The 20,581-nt window shown below is 38.9% G+C and overlaps 1 protein-coding gene across 1 annotated transcript in view; it reads right to left on the reverse strand.

Moving 5' to 3' along the window:
- Positions 1-20,581, reverse strand: part of LOC110203668 (uncharacterized) — a 203,832-nt gene that overhangs the window by 102,045 nt on the left and 81,206 nt on the right. The window lies entirely within an intron of this gene.

The following is a 20,581-nucleotide window of genomic DNA, read 5'->3' on the forward strand; positions in this document are numbered from 1 at the left end:
ATAAGGACATTCCAGGCATGGTGATAGCATACGTGCTATTTGCCATAATATTAAAAACAAGCATCTTTCCTGTCTCTTTCTATGATACAAAAATGTATTGCAAAAACATTTATTGCTGAGCTAGGGGAAGACAATCTGAAGAAAAAACAATGGAATGATATTCCTAATAAACATGGACATGGAATTTTTAAATAAAATATTATACTGGTAAGTTACAGCAACATATTAAAAAGATTATGACGACAAGGTTGGGTTTATGCCAGGAATGTAGGGTTAGTTCAATATCAGGAAGACTGTAAGTATAATAAATCATGTTAATAATATAAATAATAAAAGCCATATGACTGTGTCAATAAATGACAAAAAGCTTTTTTTGGCAATTGGGGTAAAGTGACTTGCCCAGGGTCACACAGCTAGTAAGTGTCAATGTTTGGTCTGAGGCCGGATTTGAACTCAGATCCTCCTGACTCCAGGGCCAGTGCTGTATCCACTGCGCCACCTAACTGCCCCAACAAAAAGCTTTTGAGAAGATTCAACTTTCATTTTTATTAAATACTCTAGAAAGCTTAATAATTGACTTTTCTTTAATGTAGTCAACAATATCCATCTAAATTCAAAAGCAAAAAGTATACATAGTAAAAAAGTGTTATAGTATATAATTATGTATAAACTATGTGTAAATTATGTATAAACTAGGGATGCTCATTATCATCATTTCTATTAATATAGTGCTTAAAAAGCTAGCTGTTGCAACAAGACAAGAAAGAAAAATAAAGAGAATAAGAATAGAAAGTACAAAATATTTAGGAATGTAGCTTCCAAGATACAATCAGGAACTCTATCAATCCAAGTATAAGACCCTCTTTGCAGAAATAAGGAGAAATATTAATCGCTAAGGGGTAGGTTGATCCAATAGAATAAAAAGGGCAATATTAACCTAAATTAATTTATTTATTCAGTGCTAAACCAATCAAATTACCAAAAATATTGTATAGAGCAAGAAAAATAATAAGCAATTTCATATGAAGGAACAAAAGATCAACAATCTCAAGGGTAATAATGAAAAGAATGTGGCAAGGAAGGAGGTCTATTAGTACTGTACTACAAAGTAGGAATCATTAAAATAACTTGGTATTGGTTAAGCAATTGAGAGGTTGGTCAGTGAAACAAATCAAATATTTATTATACAGCAGAAACAATCACAGTAGTAAAGTGATTGATAAACCTAAAGCCTCTAGTTACTGGAGAAAGGACTCATTTCTAAATTTTTTTTTAATTTTATTTTTAATTTATGGAATAAAACAAGCATTTCTAAAACATAGTACAATAAAAAGATGATTGTACATGAAATTATAAATCTACTATATACAACTTGCTATTCCTTTCAACAAAATTGTCATGTAATTTTTTTTTCTTCCCTCCCCACCTCTCCACTCTAGAGATGGCTACCGTTAGACACAAATAGGCATATGTATATATATACACACACACATGTGTACATGTATATATATATACATATATATCATATATATCTAATTCTATACATACTTCTATTTATCAGTTCTTTAATCAAAATGACTCAGTATTTGATGAAACCTTCTGGGAAAACTTAACACTAATCTGTCAGAAATTATCTTTAGACCAATGCCTCACACTAAATACATGATAAACTCCAAATGGATACATGACCTAGATGTAAAAGATCACATCATAACCAAATTGGAGAAGCAAGGAATCAAAAAATTTAATTGATTTTTTAAAAAATTGATTTTTTTTAACTTTCAGTTCCAAATTAACTCCCTTTCTCAGGTCCCTTCCCCAGTCACCTAGAAGGCAAGTGACATGATACCAATTATACATGTGAACCAAATTAAGACATATTTTCATGTGAAGCATGTTGTAAAAAAATTATCAAGAAAAAAGTGAAAAAAAATTTAATCTGCACTCAGAATTCATCAATTTTCTCTCTGAAAGTGGATAGAATTTTTCCTCCTGAATCCTTTAGAATTGTTGTGGATTATTGTATCCATCAGAGTACTTAAGTCTTTCACAGTTGATCATTGTTACAATATTGCTGTTGCTGTATACAATGTTCACTTTGCATCAATTCATGTAAGTCTTCACTGGTCTTTCTGAAAGCATCCTGCTTATCATTTCTTATAGCACTGTAGTATTGCATCACAATCATATACCACAACTTGTTCAGCCATTTTTCAATTGATGAGCATCCCTGTAATTTCCAATGTTCTGCCTCCACAAAAAAGAGCTGCTATAAATATTTTTGTGCATAGAAGTCCTTTTCCCTTTTCTTTGTTCTCTTTGGGATACAGACCTAGTAGTGGTATTGCTGGGTCAAAGGGTATGCACAGTTTTATATCCCTTTGCTCTTAGTTCCTAATTGTTCTCCGGAATGGATGGACTAATTCACAACTCCACCAGCAATGCATGAGTATACCTATTTTTCCACATCCTCTCCAGCATTTTTCATATTATTGTTAACCATCCCTTCCATTTTGCTGATAGTAGGGTAACTGAGGATTAAGTAGGGGAAGAAAAGTGAGGGGGGCAGGGAATAGTCTGACATTAGAATCCACATGCAAGCATTTCTATTACACTCTATTAATGAATCAGCCATGACTTGGAGCCAAATCTTTCCTGCCCTTTTCCCCAGGTTGTTTCCAGGCCCTGGGCCATTGGGGAGGCTCCCTTTGCTCAATTGTTGCATAAGAGTGTTGTCTCTACCAAGTGCCCCTGCAAACCCAGCCATGCTGTGGGGGAGAGCCGAGGAGGCAGTAGCTTGTCAAGAAGCCCAGAGCTAACCTGCCCTTTCATACTGAGTATAGAGCACTGGTCAGTGACTTTCTCCACTGTCTCTGCATCCCACAGTACTCCAGCCATAGACCAGAGAAGATAGGAGCCAGACATTATCAGGCAGTGATTGGCCTGTGGTCAAGCCAGCCCAGGCTTGCCCCTGTGCTGTAGAGAAGGTAGAAGAAAAGATCTGGGTCGGGGTGGGGTGGTGGGAGGCAGCTAGGTTGCGAATGGATAGGGCACTGGCCCTGGAGTCAGGAGAACCTGAGTTCAAATCTGGCCTCCGACACATAGCACTTACTAGCTGTGTGACCCTGGGCAAGTCACTTAACCCCATTGCCTAGCTTAAAAAAAAAAAAGAAAGGAGTGGGTCGTACAGCCAGCCCTACTTGCCATCCAAGCAGCCCTGCCTCCAGTTCTCCATCCAAGACCAGAGAAGGACATGCCCCATGTGCTGCTCACTGACCAATAGCCTGTGTCGAGCACCTACATAAGCTGGTCATGGACCTGCCACTGTCCAAGAAGGGGAGCCCGTGCTGACCTTCCATGGGCCCAAGATGTGAAAGGACCCATGTGTCCAGGTGACCATGCAATGGAAACAAATCAAGTCCGAGGTACGTTACCAAGGAGGGAGAGAGAACAGCACGGCCCCAACTGTGCTGTGGTCAACCAAGTTACATCTCCCTGGGAGCCCTACCTCCCCTTTAGCCCCGGGGCCTGCCCCTGCCCCAAGTGGACTGAGGGCAAAGCCCAGCAACAACAACAGTAGCCCCCGGGGCATCTTTGGCAACCCCAACAGTAGCTCAAAGCACCCCAATAATTCCAACAGCCGTCTCAGCCTCCCCACCCCCAACAGGCCCAGACTCTGCCACCTCTTCTGCTGACTAAGCAGCCCCAGCTGCCCCAACAATCCCAGCAGCAGCCTCAGCCACTGTATTTTATTCATAACCCTAAAGGGTTAATTGGAGAGGATTTGAAAGGGCCTCCATTTATTTGTCTTTGTAAACTTCTGCATTGTTAAAACACACAAGCAGGTAATTATCATTAAAATAAATCTACTCAAAAGACATCAAAGCCTAGCATGTCACAAGAGGGTGAGGCCTTAGAACATGGAATGTCTGGGCTTGTAGAGACCTGAGACCACACAGAGAGTGTGGCTAGGAGTTGCCATGGAGAAGAGAATGTCAGAGCTGGGAGGGCACCTCACTGGAGGGCTATCAGAGAGGTCCCAGCACCCCAAAACCCCTAGACCTCTTCACTTACATCCCAGAAAAGCTCTTTGCAACACTAGCTCCTGTTGTCCTCATCAAAAAGCAGTCAGCTAGCTGCCAATATCACTCCTTATTTTAGAGGAGAGGACAGTGAGGATCACAAAGCTCCAGGGAATGTTTGAGGGTCACAAACCTAGTCTGTGTCTAAGGGTGGATGTAAATGCAGTCCTTTCTAAACCTAGGGCCAGGGCTTGGAGTCCCGAGCCACTGATGTCTCAGTGCTTGGCAGAGGTCCTAGAAAATCAGAAAACGGGGTATTCTGATTTTTTCACAAATTTATTTTTTTTCTGTTAATTACCAAAATGTGTAGGCAAGGACAGTACAATAAAAGAATCATGTGAGCTCATTTCTTCTGAAACTCCCATTTTATATATGAAGAAACTGGGACAAAGAAAGGTTAAGTGTATAGCCCAGGCTCACAAACCTTTTTGCTCTCCGAGGCTGGTTTTTAATTCATGTCTTTCTGAATTCTTTTCTGGAGATCTAAGCTCTATTTCTTTTAACTGCATGTTTTGTGAGCTGAGAGTGGTGTTAGAGTTAGAAGGGCTTAAGTTTCCACAGGTAGAATAATGTAGAGATTTAAAGAACAAAGGTCCCAGGAGGTGGTACACTGTAGGTGGGCTGGGCTTGACCAATAGGAAGTAAGTGGATTGTTCCAAGAAGACCCCAAAATCAAGATAAGGGTGAGCCAGCTCAGACCAGTTAGAGTCAACCTGAGGACACCTGAAAAATGTTAGTGCGCCTGCTTAATGAACTTCATTACTATTATCTGACACACCCCGCATAAAATTAGAGCCTCATTAACGAGTCATGGGACGTATGACCAAGGGAGGGGGAACATACTTGAGCATATCAAGGGGAAACATGTAAGGAAAGGTGTAACCTGGGAAGGGTTGGACCAATCCCGGCCTGGGAGGTTTCGTGCTGAATTCAACTGCATAAAAGCACACTTTCCCTTGCACTCAGGGCCCACCCCTCCTGAAGAGGGGTGGAGCCCACTTCTGGCCAGAAACGTCTAAATCCTCTGGACTTTCTTTATAATAAATTTTCTTGATACTAAATTTTTGGTGTCAAGCCTATTTCTAACAATTTGGCGCCCAACGTGGGGCTCGATCTGGATTTCGGAGGGATAAGGTAAGACATCCCGGGAAGAGCGCTCCCACTGTATTTCAGCGGTCTCGGTGAATTGAGCCTTTCCCAACCGAATTCCTGATCTAGGACCACGTGGAAGAAGTCCAGGGGATTGGGGAAGCCGCCAGCAGACCACAAGAGCCAATATATTGGGCAAAGGTAAGAAACAATCTTTGCTGGTCTCAAACTCCCAAGGTCCGGGGATCTGACCGGTTAGCCTTGAGCTAGGAACAGATTCGGAGATGGGAGGGGCAAATTCTAAGGTACCTGGAAGAGGGGGAGAATCCCCAGGGACGACATTCCTTCTGATAGCCCTCTGGGAAGGATGTTAGAAAGTTGGGAGGACGCTCCCAGGACTAGAGGGAAGAAAATGATTAAATATTGTTGCCAGGAGTGAACTAAGGAACCTGTCCTGGCACCATCAGTGTTTGGGCCTAAATTTTGATCAGATGAGGATTGGATTTGTCAACTGCTAAATTTGTATGTAAATGATAAGAGAGAGGCCTCTCAAGAAGAAAAAGGTTATGCTGGTTGCTGGGGCCCAGGGGCTATAACCCCAACAGCGACAGGTATATTCTTAAGTCAAGTAAGAGGAAAAGAAAAGGAGAAAAAAAAAAGTAGAGAGAAAAACCTCAGAACCTATTCAAAGGGGACCCTAGGACAAAATGAGTTTGTTTTGACCGGTCAAGATTAGAAGTAGGATTGTGCGCACCCTGTCTGTCTGTCTGTCTATGGATGTTTTGTGTCTGCCAGAAAAATTTTGGGGTAACTTTTGAGGTCTGAGATTGGAAAAGGAACAGTGGGAAAGACCTCCTGCCTCAGGCTTTCTGGGGGAGATTGAGATTAGAATAAAAAAGGAGAGAATCTCTCAGAAGTTAGTGGAAGGCCAGCAAGCAGCCTTTAACTGATAAGGAGCTTGCAGCCCAAGATGGCTAGGGCCAAGAGAAGAAAAAGGGCCCAGGATTAGAATTCAGGTTTAATGGGATCCCAAGGCTAAGAGTTTGAATGGCTGTCTTTATCCCTCCCCAATGTGTCTGGTATAGGGGCAATGTGTTTAACATTACAAAAATAAGGGTTTTTAACATTATAAAAGCTATTTGGGGAAAGGCTGGGAGAGTGCTTTTTTCTAGGTTTGCAATTCTTATGTCCCTTCTGAGTCCAAAGCTGTCCCAGCCTTGATGAGTGGGTATTTGTTTTGAGGTAAGCCACCCTTGGATATTGATTCTGGCTGCCTTCAAGGTGTTTTAAAAATGTGAGGAAGTTTGACTCTGCTTTGGGTAGAATTGAAGTGAAAATTTTGCAGATCATTGTGATTGGAGATTGTTACATAAACTGGGCTGTTCAATTACTTATTGGAACTCTAGAAGCTTTCTGCCTAAGGGGAGAAAATTGATTAGGCCTAGTTAACATTGAAGTAGGAAAGAAAAAAGGAAGATAATTGTTTAAAGCAGGAATTATTTACACGTGTCTGTTTAAGGGAATATATAAACATGTGGAGAATATTTCCTTTTAAAGGGCCAAGAGTATTGGATTTAAAACAAAAATGTTTTTAAATGTTTATCATATATAGCCATTATAAATTAGGATCTGATTGGATTTAAGTTTACTGTTCTATAAAGGAAAAACATAATGGTTATTATGGAAAAGAAAATGAATGATGATTGTAGAGTGCTTAATACAATGGCATATGTTGGAAGTGGCACTATTTATTATTTAATGTAATTGTTAAAAGTACTAAGAGTAATAAGAGTGATAATTTCTATATGTGATAATCTAGAAATTCAATTGATGTTATCTGAAGTTTATTGTTTAGGTTATTACTGTATTTCTAAATTCTATTGTATTTCTAAAACTCTTAGACTGTAAAATTTGAGGGACCATTGTGAGGTAGAAATGGTGTTAAAGTAACTCTTGGCCTAGAATGGGTCTTTAGTGATAAAGAGTGGAGATGTCTCTTTATCTTTAGTGATGAAATTGAGATAATTTGAAACTGTTAAATACCTAGTGAGGTATATTGGGTTTTAAGACTATGATAGTAGATTTTCATTTAAAATCTTGACTATTATAAAAATATATGGTGGTTTAAAGTTATAGTCTCAACATATTAATGATGAGATGAATGATTTTCTGTACAAAGTGACTTAGAAGAACATCCATCTAAATGAATAATGGGTCGTTTCAAAGTTTATTACAATTGTGGAAATAATTTTATAATGTATGCCCTGTGGTACAAACATATTTTATTGTGGAAAAGCTTATTGATATGTATTTGGAATTAATGAGGTATTCTCTCATATCAGGGCCTCAATTAGAAATCAGAAAAATAGAAAAATATATATGTACATATATGTTTTTCAAACCAGGCCTTTAGGATAATTGTTGGGTTTGTTGGGGGATGGGCCATTGAAGTTGAATCTGGTTGTGGCCCGAGGCTATCAGACCCCATAGATAATAAAGAAGAGCCAGTCTAGTGGGATGGGAGTGGCCCCAGGAGACTTGAACCTGGTGAAGGGGTTCAGAAAGAGAGGGTTTTTATAATAATTAATTGGGTCTGGTCCAAGTTTTTAATATACTGCTTACATATTTCTGAATTTTCTTATGTGATGTAATCTGGTAAGCAATTGTATTAGTTATGTTGTTGGAAGAGCAATTCATTTTATAACCTAGAATGTTAAATTAAGAATTGCGCCGTCAGAAAAAAGAGAAAAAAAAAAGGAATGGGTAAAGGCTGTTTCGGGTATTCTATATGACCCTGTTCTGTAACGTTTCCTTTTTAAGTACTATAATTTGAGAAATGAGAACTTAAAAGTTTTCTCTGTTTAAAGGAAAGTTTTAGCTGGGATTATTTGGCTCTCACTTATGAAGTTTAAAATTGTTAACTAAGCTATTTGGAGTTACTGTTTAAGTGAATTACTGGTAGAAGTATTTTTGTGTGTGTGTAAAGAAACTATGTAATTATGCAAAGAAAGATTTTGTAAAATCTCATAATTCTTATCAATCCTGTGCAGGAGTTTTCTTCTTACTGATTAAGTGGACCATTGCAGACATCCCTGGACTAAAGAAATTAGGTAACTAGGAATTTTATGGTGATAATCATTTAAGATCAATTGAGCCCCAATAAGGGCCAAAAAACCTGAACTGATCTTTTCTTCCTGAGTGAGCTAAGAATGCTGATCAAGAGCATTCTTATGTTTATGACCACTGAGGCGCCTTTAACCCAGACACTACCTTGATGGTGGTAAAGGAGACCCAGATGTCCTGGATCTGACATTTGCCTATCTTATTTAAATTTCCTTTCTCATGCTTAGGTTAAACATTTGGAGACCATGAAACTGAGTAACCCAGATGTCCTGAGTCAGGGTGGAATATCACTTATCACTAGCTTGTGGTCTCTTTAACCAATGTTCAGGTTGACAATGGTAATTAGGAAATTGTAAGCTGTTTTTAAGAAAAGGAGATACTTTTATGAAGAAGATGTTTTGATGAAGTCTTTGATATTCTTTTAGAGGGCCCACTAAATTTCTATTTGCAAGCTAATTTGTTGCAGTAATAATTTATTGTTGATGAAAATTATGTTCAAATCTCTTATGAACTTAAGAGTTTCATTTCTGGGTTTGTTGTGTCCTTGGATTGGACTTAACTGGGTGCTTTTAGAGAAACAGTCTCAATGGGAGCAGTGTCAGAGATCTAAGGCTAGTGATTAATACTAAAGCATATAAGCTGTAAGTAGGAAAGATCTTACTGTTTTGATCTGAATTCATTCCATGGCCTAGAAAGAGCTAAAATTACTATTTAAACTTATATGTATAAGATTCGAGTCCTGAAAGTGTCTCATTCTTTCAGATTAAGGATGGTTAGGGATAGATAAGCTTGAGAAACAGAAAGGCAAATCTATTTGGAGTAGCAACTTATGATCTTAATGGAAATTTGATTTTACTTAGGATGTTATTAGGAACCAAACATGTGTAGGAAGTTATGCAAGCTACTCACTTTGGAGATGTTCCCTAATTAATGTGACACTATAGTCACACCTGAAACTCTGATGAGGGGAATTTGCTATCTAAGACCTTGGAATCTGTTAATGAAATATTATTTTGAGTCTAAATCCAGGTATGGTTAACAACAAACTGATTGAGCTACTGACCCATGACGTCAGCAACCTGCAAAGAGGTTTGTGAGCTGCACCTATGAGCTGCAAGAAGGTGTTCTCATGGGAAGGTCGGGAGAACGACTTTTCTGCATGGCTGAGGTAGGATTCTCCTGACTCAATTTCCCCACTGACACCTGGCAAACTTTAAACCTGGCTCAATGCAGTTGGTCATTATATAACTTCTGCCTGGATTGACATGATCTAGGGAAGCATTGTTCCCTTACTTTAGTTATGTTCTTTCATGGCAAATTCCTATATTCATAAGTTTGTAAGCATAAATATTGAATCTATTAAGCAATAGATTGATACGGGAATATCTGAGGTTGTTATAGTAAGATGCAAAAGATTGAGTTATTTGGCCTAGAATTTCAGAATTAAGTATATTCCTGTATAAGTCAGGATCCTTTAATTTCTCATAATGGTTATGATGAGGTCTGGAGGTTTGGGGATGCTGGGACTCTAAGGTCACAGCACAAGGTCCTCTGAAGAAGTTCAGCCCAGGTCTTTCAGCCAGGGGGGAAGTTTGTTGGAGGTAAACCATATGGGCCAGGTGACCCCCATAAGGAGGAGCAGGCATGAGAAAGTCTGCATTTTATATAGGGGTCAGGGTGGATCTTACATTCACTAAAGTAACTTTGAGTGACCAGAGGAAGGGCTGGGAAAAGGGTCTAGGAGAGAATTCTGATTGGAATGTCTGAGAGATTGAATAGACAATGGGAACAGATAATGAAGGGAACTGGAGGGAGGAGGTTTGAAAGGCATCTGAATAAGATCAAGAAGTGGGGCCAGGGCTTTCAAAGGAAGATGGGGAGCTGGGGCCCTTAGACAAAGGAGAGCCACATTCTTTCTGGGACAAGGGGCAGGGGTCGACTTGGACCCTTACCCCATCATTAGGGGATAATTAGGCCAGGAGATTGTGGAACAAGGATATTATTCTGTTACTTAGTTAATATTTAGTTAATGTTAAAGTTATCTCAGTTTGTTACAATTAATGTTAAAAGAGGAATAGCTTATGGCTTATCTTGTAAATGCCTTGAAAAAACATCTACTTTAATTAAGGATATTTGTACATGACTAGAAGTTGGGATTGTTTTGTTATTTGATATGTACTGGTTTTAAATTAACTACTATGTATTGGAGTGTGTTATTAATTCCTTAGTGGAATCTCATCCTCCTGATGAGGAATATGAATAGGAATGAATAATGAACTAATAATGAAGTAATGCAGAATGTAAGGCTAGGTTCTAATTTTTTTTAATTTGAATGTCTTGAAATGACAATGGACAAAGTTCCAATTTTGATCTTGTAATGGTGAAGACATAGGGGTTGAGTTAATTTTCATTATTTGCCCTGGTTATTGGCAAGGTAATTTAAAATTGTGTTGAGATCAATCTTGTAGGAGAGTGGATACAAGAAGAAGGATCTCTGCAGGAGGAGAGTCTGCTGGACACTGTTTGAACAGCACTTAGACAAGAAGACTTCACCGGATGATGTCGAGAGTGTCAGACAGCGGTATGAGAAGAGACTTCTGAAGCTTTAAATGGACAATTTATCATTACTTTTGGGTCTCTGTATCTGTACTTAATAAGGGGACTGCCCCCTTTTTAATTTGTCAATGTGTCGGTCAACTCTTCCCTTCCTTCTCTGGTATTGTTTTAAGTCCCCAAAATCCCTTGATGAAATGTTGCCCAGCAGCACAGTCCCAGGTAGAACCATCACTAAGGCATTGCAAGGTTTAACCACTTTAGCTGAGGAGTTGGCAGAGAATTCTGGGATAGATAACTGATTAAAGTGATGGTTAGAATCCTGGTCTGGCAAATGGAAGGGAATAGCAGCATCCATCATCACCTCTCTAACCTTTAGCTGCGGGAGTTTTAGCTGCAGTAACGTGTTGCATCAACCCTTGTATCAGAGGACTAGTGCAAAATTTAATAGAAACAGCACTAACTAAAAGTATCCCAATAGGACCAGCTATGGGAATTCAGGTAACAGGATCAAGTGGAGTTAGGATGATGATTAAGAGAATTAATGATCATTCCTCTCCTTCTGATGAAGAATTTGAACTAATGTTAAAACACTTTGAGGAAAGGCAACAGGAACAAAAAGTGTGGAAACAATTCTTATTGAGAAGAAGAGGAGGGAATTGTTAGAATTAGAAGGGCTTAAGTTTCCACAGGTAGAATAATGTAGAGATTTAAAGAACAAAGGTCCCAGGAGGTGGTACACTGTAGGTGGGCTGGGCTTGACCAATAGGAAGTAAGTGGATTGTTCCAAGAAGACCCCAAAATCAAGATAGGGGTTGAGCCAGCTCAGACCAGTTAGAGTCAACCTGAGGACACCTGAAAAATGTTAGTGCGCCTGCTTAATGAACTTCATTACTATTATCTGACACACCCCGCACAAAATTAGAGCCTCATTAACGAGTCATGGGACGTATGACCAAGGGAGGGGGAACATACTTGAGCATATCAAGGGGAAACATGTAAGGAAAGGTGTAACCTGGGAAGGGTTGGACCAATCCCGGCCTGGGAGGTTTCGTGCTGAATTCAACTGCATAAAAGCACACTTTCCCTTGCACTCAGGGCCCACCCCTCCTCCTGAAGAGGGGTGGAGCCCACTTCTGGCCAGAAAAGCCTAAATCCTCTGGACTTTCTTTATAATAAATTTTCTTCATACTAAATTTTTGGTGTCAAGCCTGTTTCTAACAGTGGTCATCTAACACACACTCAAAAACATAGATGGAAAGTGGTTTTTAAGAAAAAATTAAATTTGCTGTGTTCAGTGATTTAATTGAAAGAGACATGATTATTTTAAGAAAAATAAATATGAAATGTACTTATTATATGGTGCACAACTCTTATTTCAACAATATTGAAGTTAATAAATTGGTGAAGGTCTCTAACCATGAAGCGCAGGAGAAAAAATGAAAAGATGTTGCATGAAATGATTATTTTAAAAATGAGATGAATAAAGTCACTTAACCCCAATTGTATCACAAAAAAATGAGATGAATAAAATATTTCCATACAGTGATCAAGTAAGTCCAGTAATGTTATCACCATTTGTTGAAATAAATGGAATGAATTTATTTTTAAAAAATATTGTAACTTTGACAGGGTTTGGAAAGGACCAACTCTCTGCTTTTTTTTTTTTTAGGCAATTGGGGTTAAGTGACTTGCCCAAGGTCACATAACCAGTAAGCAACTTTCTGCTTTTAAATTACTTCATTGCCAGGACTCATATACAGTGAATTTAAAGAAAAGGACTAAAAAAACCAAAATTCTATCCATTTAAAGGCCAGTGAGACCTTAGAACACAGCATGAAAAAACTCTTGAAGACCTTCAACCATAGAATGTCTGGACAGGGAGTTGCCATAGTGAAGAGAATGTTAGAGCTGGGAGGACACTGATAAGAAGAGATATGAGACATAGGATAGCCCTTCCTGTAGGGAATGAGAGAACTAGGAGTGTTCTTTTTTTTTATTTTTAGGCAGTTGGGGTTAAGTGACTTGCCCAGGGTCACACAGCTAGTAAGTGTCAAGTGTTTGGTCTGAGGCCGGATTTGAACTCAGGTCCTCCTGACTCCAGGGCTGGTGTTCTATCCACTGTGCCACCTAGCTGCCCCTAGGAGTCTTCTTAAAACCCCAGAATGTCAGAGACAGAAGGACCCTCAGATTCTAAATAATACCTAACATTTGTAAAGCACCTTAAGATTGTCAGTGGCTAGGTGGCCCTGTGGATAGAGTGCCAGGCCTGGAGTCAGGAAGACCTTTGTTCAAATCCAGCCTCAGACACTAGCTGTGTGACCCTGGTCAAGTCACTTAACCCTTTTGCCTCAGTTTTCTCATTTGTCAAATGGGCTGAAGAAGGAAATGGTAAATCTGTCCAGTATCTTTGCCTGGAAAATCCAAAATGGGGTCACAAAGGGTTGGACATGACTGAAAGAACTCAACAACATTCTCAAAATTCTTGACAAATAGAATCTCATTTTAACTTTAAAATAGCTCAGCATCACAAACCTAATTAGTGAATATGGCTGAATTTGAATTCAGTTTTTTCTGAATCCCTTTTCCAGGGTTCTAACCATATGCCACTTGCCCATCTGAGGGGGTTCCACATAGTGACTACTCCAATATGTGAAGAGCATGCTCTATTTTCCCCTGCACCCCTTATAGTGATAGAGGGTCCCAGCAGCAAAGAGCCCTTGGTTTATTACTGCCCTCCGAAAAGGGAGAAAGTGATATGGGAGAAAGTGATACCATTGAGCTTCTTCTCTGTGATGGCCCAGGCCAAGGGAAAACTGAAATAAACCAGTAGACAAAGGCATTCAGCACAGGACAGGTCCCTCAGGAAAGGAGGAGGAAGACCTAATCAAATGAACACTGAACCCATTACTTTGAATGCTCCCTCAAGCATTTGTAACTGAGATCACAGATGCACCATCAAGCATGGAAGCCAATAATAAGAAATGTTTCAATTATCGAGTGTACAATCTTAGCAATCCACAGTTATCCAATTTCCAAAGAGAACAAGTTACAAAACATAAGATCTCTAGAACCAGACTGGACTTTCAGAGAATATCAAATTTAGTTTGTAAAAGAAAGTGAAGGATTTTCACTGTCATTGTTCTTAGAAGAATTTTAAGGGTGAAGCCTCAAATCTGAGGAAAAAGCAGCCTGATTGCCAGGCTATATGGGACCAGTGGCCTTCATGCTTTTCAGGAAATGACTGATGAGGCTTCACCATTGTTTTAGATCCCAACATCAATTTGATATCAGTGTTTTATCATTTTTTTTCTTTTTAGGCATTTGGGGTTAAGTCACTTGCCCAGGGTCACACAGCTAGTATGCGTCAAGTGTTTGGTCTGAGTCCGGATTTGAACTCAGGTCCTCCTGATTTCAGGGCCGGTGCTCTACCCACTGCACCACCTAGCTGCCCCAATATCTGTTTTAAAAAAGTATTTAGACCTAGCATCACTTTTCCCATAATTTTGTATCAACTGGCATGCAACACTCCAGCTGGTGTATGAAATTTATTTATGGATCCATATACTCCTATCACCTGAGGCATTGCAATAAATAATACAGCTCCTGAACCAGACAGCACTGGGGACTGGATAGGGAAAATTATTGATTCAGGGAGGCATATTTTAAAGACTGATTTTGAAAAACAAAAGACTATTTTTGACACTTCCCATAAATGTAACTGTATCCCAAAGAAGAGGAAGCACTCTAGTGCTATTTTTATCTACAAGAAATGGGATAAAAATTTGCCATCCAACTGGAGACTCACATCTCCACATATTCATTTAGAGGTTATTATGAGACACAGTGTAAGCTGTTATTCTAACCCGAATTTCTACCAGACTGTTTTCTAATTATCCCAACAGTTTTTATCAAATAAGTATTTAATTTCTAAATAATTTGTTTTCAGGTTATCAAACATGGGATATGAAAATCTATTGTTGATGGTTCTTCCTTGTGTGGTCAGTTCCATTGATTTACTTCTCTATTTTTTAACTAATGCAAAATATTTGATGACCACTGCTTTATAATAAAATTTGAGTTCCCTCTTCATTCCCAATTTTTTTCATTATTTCCCTTGATATTCTTGATCTTTTGTGACTCCAAATTTGCTTAGTTAATTTTTTGGAGTTCTGTAAAGTAGCCCACTGATCATATATCATTGCTACAGTTTTCAATATGTTAATTAACTATGAGTATCTTTTTTAATTGTATTGGCATGGCCTAGTCATGAGCACCGAATAACCTTCCAGTTATTATAGTCATGTTTTATTTATTTAAGGGTGATTTTGTAATTGATCTTTACAGTTATGTTGAAGTCTTTGACAGACTGATCCCCACATATTTTAGGCCCCTTTTTATTATTCTGAATGGGGTGAGGGCTATCATCTCTAAACCCTATTTTCCCCACCTCTTCCAGTTCCCATTTATGTGATCTCTTCCCCCTCCCACCCCCAACTAGAATGTATGCTCATTGCAGGCAGGAACTATCTTGCAGCTTCTGCTACTTAGTAAGCAATTTACAAATCTCTCTCTCTCTCTCTCTCTCTCCCTCTCTCTCTCTCTCCCTCTCTCTCTTTCCCTCCCTCTCTCCATTGACTCTTCGACCCAGTAAAACTGGCCTCCTTAATGTCCTTGGACTAGATACTTGATTTCCCTCCCAACTCCAGGCATTTTTGCTTGCTGTCCCTTATGCCTGGAACTCTCTTCCTCCTCATCTCCACCTCCCAGCTTCCCTGGCCTCCTTCAAGTCCCACTTAAAATATCATTTTCTACAGGGAACCATTCCTGATCTGCCTCATGTTATTGCCTTTTACTCCCTTAATTATCATTAAGTTTTCTCATAAATACCTTGTTTGTGCATAATTTTTATGAAAACAGATTGTAATGTACTTGAGAGCAGGGACTATCTTTTACCTTTCTTTGTATCCAAAGCACTTAACCAGTGCTTGGCAAATAGTTGGTGCTTAATGAATAAGCACTTGTTGAATATTGATTGTCTTTCTGTTTGTCTATTTAATGTTCCTCACTCTCTCACAGCCCCCATATATAAAGTAGTTGGTTGCCCAGTCTTCTTTTCACTCTGGACTTCATGCTTCATTCAGCTCTTCATCTTGAATTCCTACCTTGGAAGTACCCTCCTCCTCTGCTTGAATGGATCCTCCCAGAAGCTACTCTGAAGGACGGAGTCATACTAGCCATGAACCATTCCTCTCAGATTTCCTTTCCTATGACAACCAATCCCTGCCTCTCTCCCCCACCTCTATAGCTTTTCAATTTCCTTTTATGTGCTGTCTTCTCACATTAGAAGGGACTGTTTTAACTTTCTACTTGTATTTATATTCCCCATGCTCAGCACAGCTTCTTGAAACAATAGGAAGTACTTCATAAGTGCTTGTTGACTAACTGACTGACTCATATACTTTCCTCTTTTCTCACCTGGGCAATTGCAATAGACTTCCAACTGGTCTCCCTGTCTAAGATGTCTCCCCTCTGCAATCCATCCTCCACTCAGTTCTACAAAGCATCCTAGAATCCACGTCTTGTCATGTCAATCCCAGTCCAATAAATTCTATCCCACCTTGACCTTTTGGGATCAATTACAAACTCCTCCTTTTGTTCTCAAATGCCAATCATAACCCAACTATAATCCACCTTTCTAACTTTCTCATGTATGATTCCCCTTCATAGAGTCTGTGGTCCAAACAAATTAATCTTCTTGTTGTTCTTCACCCATGATACTTTATTTCCCACTCCCATGCCTTTGCAATGGCTCTTCCCTATGTCTAGAATGAATTACCCCTTCAGCTCTGAAGCTTAGAACTCTTACTTTCCTTCAAAGTTGAGTTACTATACCTCCTTTTCTTGTACTTGGGCCCTTTCTAGCTCTCTCCCTCCTTATTAGAAACCCTTTCCCTACACACACACACACACACACACACACACACACACACACACACACACTCACACACATGCACACACATATATAGGTAGGTAGATAGATAAAGTTCCATGAGGACAGGGCTGTTTCATTTTTGTCTTTGTATCCCTAGCACCTAGGACAGCTCCTGGTGCCTTTTAGATGCTTAAGAAATATTTATTCAATAGTATATTGTTTTGGAGAAAAATGATATTTTTTAGTGACATCTGGGGTCCAATATGGATATTGCAGGTCACTTAAAATTTTGAGGCCTTCCTGTGGTCCATCCAATGATTACTGTTTTGTTCTTGTTGTTGTTTATCCTTTGTTCTTGAAGAGGACCATGACATCAGGGAGGTGATGCCATGACATACAAGTGAATTGGATTTAAGTAAAGGAGAGCTGTGTAAAGTCACCATGTTGAGATCAGATTGGGGAGAGTGGTCCAGGTGTGAAAGAATTCACTTAAATCTTCTCTGTGCCATTGGTGATTACTTCAGTGTAGACCCAAGAATGGTGGGGTGCTACCTGAAATGATGAAGGATAGACATGTGGGTTCTGGTGTCCTGAAAGAAGTCACTCAGACAGTCTCCAAGTTAAAGAAAGGCATTAATTGGGTTGATGTACCAAAGTGGGCCTGCTCCCTGTGAGGCCGAGCCCCAATGGGCTCCACTCCATGTGTGAGGGAGAGCATAGGCCACAGGCCCTGCCTCCCTAAGGGAGCAGATTGGGCCTGCTTCCCTTAGGAGGCAAAGGTGGTTAGCCAGGTCAAAAGCATGGTTTAAACACAATTCTATGGAACAAGGGGAAGGGGACAAGAGAATTGGAGGACCAAGTATGGCTCCAAAATACCTGGGATATCAGATAGTCCAGAGGAGATAAGCATAGAGAACAGGAAAGGGGAGGGGAAGAGTTGCTCTGGAATTGAGGGTGCTTTGTGAAAGCATTCAGATAAGTCCACAGTAGGGAATTCAATGCATAGTCTGCTTTGATCCACTTTTCTGGCTGGTCACATCCTACATCTTCCATCTCAGGTCCTGCTTGCTCCATCTGCCTCAAGTACTTTTTTCTACCTCATCAAGCAGCCTCACTTTCTCCTCTGGAGCCATCTGGGTCAGGCCACTGAAGATGTCCCTGGATGCAATTTGCTGTTTTAGTTGATGTCTGTGTGTCCAAATCCTTTTATTCTATTCTGGCCTTTTCCAAACCCTATTTGTACTGTATTTTAGCATATATAAGAACTCATCTGTTTTTAATGGAAGCAGAAGAAATGAAGCATAAATAGGAATTTAGACTAAATTGTCACTATTAAAATGACCTCTTACACTCTTAATCCTAACAGTGGAGATATGATACCGATTAAGACTTAACAGTAGTGGAAATATCACTGAACAGTCTTTACCCTATGGTGCACCTAGTCCCTGGGTGAAGTATTAATATAGTCTATTCAAAAGAGAAAAACAAAGAGAAAAGAAATACAATAAAATGGCTGATCTCATTATGGAAGGCAATTTGTGTAATAAACATCAAAGTCTGACTGAGATAGTGGTGTACTAAAGCTAGCTTAGACAGGCAGGTTCAGGCTTCCAAAAACTGACTGCTAAATTTTCAGGAACTTCTGAGATCTGGTTAGTCAACATAGCCAGTGCCCAATTCAGTCAGCTCCTACAGAGATGTTATTTGTTCCTGTACAAGAATTGGTGTCAATGGCAGCTCTTTCTGCTAATACAATTAAGGTTCTTTCAGGGAAAGAACTTTTAAAATTTTGTCTTTATATCCCCAACACCCAGAGCAATGTTTGGCACTTTATTGGTGTTTAAGAAGAGCTTATTGAACCATGAATTTTCTTTGAGGAAAAAATTTTCTTGGCATCTTGTGTCCAGAAAGGATATTGCAGGTCATTGAAAATTTTAACTCAATCTTATCCTCTTGTGACCAACTCAGGCATAGCTGTCTTAGTCACCATCACCTGTTCATTTTCATTGACTTTCCTCATGCCTGAAATTCTCTTCCTCATCCCTGACTCTTAGCTTTCTTGGTTTCCTTCAAGACCCACCTGAAATCCTAGGTTCTGTAGGAAGAGTATTTAATTTCTCCTTAATTCTAATGCCTTCCCACAATTGATTATTTGTTTTATCCTTTATAGATCTTGTTAGAACATAATTATTCGAATGTTGTCTCTTCCACTAAATTGAGAACTCTTAAAGGGCAAGGATTGTTTGTTGGTTTTTTTTTTTTTTTTGCCTTTCATTGTATTCCCAGAGCCTAACACAGTGCCTAGGGCATTGTAGGCACTTAATAAATGTTTATTGATGGACTGGAAGTAGAGGAGCAAAATTTGAATCCCATCTCCATTACTTACAGTAGCAGCTATAGTAGGAGACTCACTTTTTGATTGTTTATAATCCAAGCTTATTTTTTTTGCTAGCTCTTAAATTAACTGTTAACTGCTCAGTCCTTAGCTGTGCTCGTAAATATTTAACAACCAAGTCTCTGAAAAAAAAAAACACATGCACTTATATGTGGGCATATATGTATATATATACACACACACACACACACACACACACACACACACAAGTATGTACATAAGTTTCATTATTTGCAAATAACAATAAAAATACAGTACTGTTTATTGTAAATTCCATAAGCCAATTTATTTTCACAAACTTCTGTCCTTGATTTTCACAGAACTCTTCTATCTATAAATCTATAGTTACACTTCCGCCGTGATTTGACAATGGAGTCACATCCCAGTCCCCTAATTCAAGTGCCAATAAATTTATTGTCATTAAATCTGACAGAAATAATCTTTCCTAAACATAAGCCACTTTTACCATCAGCTCAACAAAATGACTCTTTTTAGCCTTTTGCAGTGATTCCAAGGGATTGGAATATTGTATATTTGTACATTATTATCTACAAATTCCAGAAAATTATTTCAATCAATTTCATGTTTCAATGTTTAATTTGAATGATACAATTCTTTCCACCATCTATTTGGGATGAAGTTAGTTCTTCATAAGGCCAAATGCATGGTTCTAATAAAGCAGAATAATTGAAAATGCTTTCATTGTTTCTGACCAATAAAAGCCATAAGTTTATGCATTCTATTATATTTTTTCTGGCAATATGTCCTCAGAAAGAATATTAAATTTATTATTTTAATTAAATGTGCTATCTTTAACTTCATCCAATTTAACCAAATCATCAGTGTTAGATTCATGCTTTCCAAAAATAATCCTTAAATTTTCCAAAGCGCTTATGATGCATTTGATTAATTTTTGTGCTTTTTGAATGTTATTTGATCTTTACTATGATGTTGAAACTGACAAAAAAAAATTTAAGAATGACAATTATCGGGGGCCAGGGCAGCTAGGTGGTGCAGTGGATAGAGCACCAGCTCTGAAGTCAGGAGGACTTGAGTTCAAATCCGGCTTCAGACCAAATACTTGACACTTACTAGCTGTGTGACCCTGGGCAAGTCACTTAACCCCAATTGCCTAAAAAAAAAAAGAAAGAAAAGAAAAGAATGACAATCATTAAAGCAAGAGATTTCAAGGAGTTAATGTTAGGTAATCACTTTGCCAACCAGAATTAGGAAAATGAGTAAAATGCATATATAATCTAGGATAAGCATGATATTCAGCAGTAGCAGCTTCTAAACCACACATGCTGCCCTTCTCTGTCCCTGTACTGGACCGAGATAATTTTAATTTCCTGTTCTTTAGTACCAGTTTCTAACTCAGTTTGACTTTCATTAGGTTGCTGATAA

This window comes from Phascolarctos cinereus, unplaced genomic scaffold (assembly GCF_003287225.1).
Source record: "Phascolarctos cinereus isolate Bilbo 61053 unplaced genomic scaffold, phaCin_HiC Scaffold_8;HRSCAF=390, whole genome shotgun sequence".
Classification (NCBI taxonomy): Eukaryota; Metazoa; Chordata; class Mammalia; order Diprotodontia; family Phascolarctidae; genus Phascolarctos; species Phascolarctos cinereus.